At 40.4% G+C, this 4,327-nt stretch overlaps 1 protein-coding gene across 1 annotated transcript in view; it reads left to right on the top strand.

Moving 5' to 3' along the window:
* TRAM1 (translocation associated membrane protein 1) overlaps nucleotides 1–4,327 on the top strand; it is a 27,710-nt gene that overhangs the window by 2,191 nt on the left and 21,192 nt on the right. The window lies entirely within an intron of this gene.

The following is a 4,327-nucleotide window of genomic DNA, read 5'->3' as shown; positions in this document are numbered from 1 at the left end:
TTCTAGGGAAGTTCACCACCTGTACCTTGTCTCAGATGTTAATGAATTTTTTGACAGTGATTGGATTTTCACTTTTATGTAAATCTGTAAAATGTGTAAATCTAAGTAGACAACAAAGATCTAAATAGAAGTTTTTAAGTCAGTTCAAAGAAAATATAATATACAGAAGAGGGAAGTTTGTACAAGTTGTACATTTTACCATATGTTGAAGTTTTAGGATTTGAAAGAATGTTATCTACGTATGGGAAAAATTGACTAGGCTAGTTTTGCTATTTGATTTTTAAAATAATTGCTGCTGAATCTCAAAGTTAACATAATTATAGAATGACAGTATTTGTGCTAGAATAATAGAGAAGTTGATACTTTTACAGTGAACTGTTAAGCCTTTTATGTAAATATACTGAGGAAATGTCAGGGGATGTATGTGAAACTGACAAAGCAATAACAGATATTGTGTTACTAGACAAAATGCAGAATTAATATAGATATACTGTAGAAGCATAGGTGGTAGAGTTTAAGAGTTTCATGTTCAAGTCAGGGCTTTTACAGTTCGCTAACTGGTGACCTAGGACACGTCATGTAACTTCTCAGAACTTGTTTCCTTTTCTGTGAAATGAGGCTCATTGGCTTACTCTGAGAATTAACTATGTATAAAGAGAATTAAATATGTATAATGCCTAGTTCAGTGCTTGGCTTACAGGAGGCATGCCATAATACATACTTATTATTCCTTAGATAATTTATCAAAGTGGGAAAATACAAGATAACATTTTTATGTGAGAGAATGGCCCGGCAGTTAGCATCTAAAGAGATTATGTGTACTGAAAAGATTGATGAAGTAGTAGTCTGTTTTGGGGAAATGTAAGAGTTTAATTTCCAGGATACATCATGTTACCAAAAATTGCTTATGAATTTTGAAATCATGTTTTTAGTATTAGTCAGCATCTATCCACATAAGGCAAATCATGATCTATAATTAATGGCTTCATATTTGAGTTAGGAAAAGTTGAACAGTCAAACAATGGAAAGGTGCTTGGAAAGTTTTCAAAAATGAGGCTATAGAAGAGGAGTTAGGGGTTTCCAAGAGGAATATTTTTGTCTGGAAGTGAGTTACTTTCCAGATATTCAGGAGTCTAGGTTGTGTGGACCATGCAGGTTTGGGAGACAGTTAAAATTGCAACTATCTTGGAACAGTTTGAGAGGTTTGCTTTATTTTTAAGCATGACTTAATGCAAACCTTTTCTTTTTTTTTAAGAACGTAATTTTATAAAAGCTCACAGAGCAGTGGAATTTGATATTCAGAAACTGTCTTTTTATCTTTCAGGCACCCAGTCAGTGTAGTAGTCACCTCAACCTCTAACAAGTACAAAATAGTTAAGCTCTCTGTGTGACAAGGAAAAATACCAAACCCCACTGGTGACTCCTTAATTAAAGAAATATTATGACATTCATGATGTTGCATATAACATAGAATTAAACAGTTCATTAGAGTTTGTGGTGAATAAGTCTCATTTTTTTCTCGTAAATAGAGAACAGTGCTATAAATGTCCAGAACTGTCATAAACTTGGTAATTTAGTGCATTATAGATTTCTGTAGTATATTTTATTCTAATTTGTCTTGCTATTGATTAGTTGTAAAATTAGTTTAGAGCAGTACTGTTTGCAGTGTGAGGCTTAGGGGTCTAGCAATGGCTAGGAGCATGATCACTGATTTCATTTTTCTATAAACTTTTTTGGAGTGTGTAGTTTGTATTTTTCCTTTTCTACTTAATTCACATGCTAAACTAGCTGGAGGCCAGACTTTAATTTTATGTGAAGCCTAGCATAAAAGGATAATCTGATTTTTTTTTTTTTGCTTTTGGAATTTGATATTAAATTTATCTTTGAAGAATATCACTTGGTTTGTAAGCAACTCTTAAAAAAATTGTCTTAGCTGTGGTGGCAGTGGCCTCATATTCCAAACTGGAAACAGAGGTGTGGTATATGTGTGTGTATTTATGTTTTTATATATGAAATCTAAAGAAAGATGTTAAAAAATGGAATTTAGTAATCAATCAACTTTAGTAAAATAACAGCATGAAAGCAGTGTTATCCTGGAGATCCATGCCATCATTCTGCTCTGACACGTCGTGTGAACCACCCACATTGTAACAAGAAGCCTTACTGGCCTTTTCTGTTCAAGTGACCTTTACATACCTACCGCAGTTAAGCAGCTTGCTTCAGTGGTCATACCCGGGACTGTGTCCCGCAGGCCTGCCTTATTTCCAGATCCCGAATTCCAGTGTAGAGCTCAGCCACAGCTTACCTGTTGCTCAGCTCCCTTCATTCTGCTGCTCGTGCGCCAGCTCTCCAGCTAGTCCGAGCTCTTACGGTCCCCTGGCCCCCTTTCCTTTTCTCCAGTGTGTCAGCCCCCTCACTGCAGTGCCTTTCCTGCAAGACTGCGCTTGGCCACACTCTTCCCAGGCCCTCACCTCCTTTTTCTCTTGGTCTTTCTCTCTGTTCACCTTGCAGATATCCAACCATGGATCCAGCAAGCCATCTGCATTTTCTGTGCCTCCCCATCATGGATTGCAAGAGAAAGGCATACACTCAGGCTGATAGATTATTACCTATCAAAGGTTTCTAACCTCAGACATCAGTAACGCCTAGTGACCTTTTTACTTTTTCCCTGGCCAGCCCCTTTCCCTAAAAGAACTATATAAACATTCATCATTCAAGTCCCCAACTCTGCTGCACAGAGTTGCTTTTTTTCCACAGGGAAAATAAGAGTTTGTCACATGTGAATTTCTTCAGTTTCCTGCCCTTTGAACTTTTCTCATCCATTATTACCTTCTTCCCAGTCTAAGAGGAAAACTAACTGCTCGATCAACTTCTAGCTCTATCCTTACATTTCATTTCCTACCAGATCTTTCCATCCATTATCCTGTTATGTGTTTAACTGCTCTCTTTTCCCTGGTACCTTCCTGGTTCCCCACACCCACTGCAAGCGCAATCTCTCCCATCATCAAAACAACATAAATCTTGACCTGGCATCTGTCACGAGGTACCACGTTGTTCCTCTTCTGTTCTGCAATGTGCCGCGATGTGCCTTTCGTTCTCACTGCTTTGCTGGAATTCCTCAAGGCATGACCAATGTTGTCCGCTTAAATTGTCCAGTCAGTCGCACTCTTTTCCTGCCACATCTCTCATGAAACTTTTGACTTTATTAACCACACCTTTTGGAAATGTTTCCCCCTTGGCTTTCGGGGCATCAGGCTGTCTTCATTCTCTCTCTGCTTCTCTGATCACTTCTTGCTTTGCCGCCAGCTTTTTCTCTGCCCACTCCGTGGTCTGATGTCCTTATCTGCAAACACTGTACACTCTCCATGGATGATGTATGTACTTCTATAGCTTCCATAGCTTCTGCCTGTGAATAGAGAGTCCCAAATCTTTAAGCAAGGTCTCCCTGTAGAGAGTTACAGGCTTAGGCTTTAGCTGCCTAGTAATCTTTCTACCTGTATCTGTCACAGAAATCTAAGTTTATCTAGAACTCAGTTTCTTCTCTTTACTCCCAAACCTGCTGTCCCTCCTGTATTCCAAATTTTTATTAATACTACTACTTTTCACTCAGTTGTTCAGGCTATAAGCATCCACATATAGTCTTTGACTCTGCTTACCAAGCGTATTCCACCTTAACAGTACCACCTCGACCACCTCCGTCGTTCAGGCCTTGTGCTCTTGTGATCTTCCGTGTGCTCTCTTGCAGAAGTCTTGTGTTCGACCTGCATACTTACTCCAGCTTATATTTTATCTAGTACTTACTCGGTAATGCTGATCAGCCCCTGATATGTGCCAGGCCTCCCGCGTGGTCCCAGCTCTCACGGGGCCTACTTTCTAATGAGTGAGGCAGAAATTATTACAGTAGTCCCACCAAGAGTATGTGTTTTGAAGAAAGACCGTTTTCTGGGACAGTTTAGCAAAAGATGACCTACTCTAGGGGACAGGGCAGGCTTCCTTTAAAAGTGTGATTGAGCTGAGATCTGAGGGGGAAGGTTTCCCACAGTGTGTAGACAGATCTGCACATGCGCAGACCTCGTGGTAGGCATGCAAGAGGCAGGGGAGCGGAAGGAAACGGCCTGAGAGGAGGCTGGGGGCCAAGGGATGGTCATGGGCTGTTGTGCGGGCCACATCGAAGGTTCTGTTCTTTATCCTAGAAAGAATGGGAATCCATTGAAGGATTTCCCAGGGCAGGGGTGGGGGATGGGCGTGGGGAGAAGTGTTAACATGATCGGGTGATTCTGGTCGCAGCGAGGATATGGGTCCAAGCAGGCTTGGGACACCGCTCAGT

The sequence above is a fragment of the Pteropus vampyrus genome, unplaced genomic scaffold (assembly GCF_000151845.1).
Source record: "Pteropus vampyrus isolate Shadow unplaced genomic scaffold, Pvam_2.0 Scaffold127, whole genome shotgun sequence".
Taxonomy (NCBI): domain Eukaryota; kingdom Metazoa; phylum Chordata; class Mammalia; order Chiroptera; family Pteropodidae; genus Pteropus; species Pteropus vampyrus.
The sequence above is the reverse complement of the archived record's forward strand: the minus strand, read 5'-3'. Positions and strand labels throughout refer to the sequence as shown.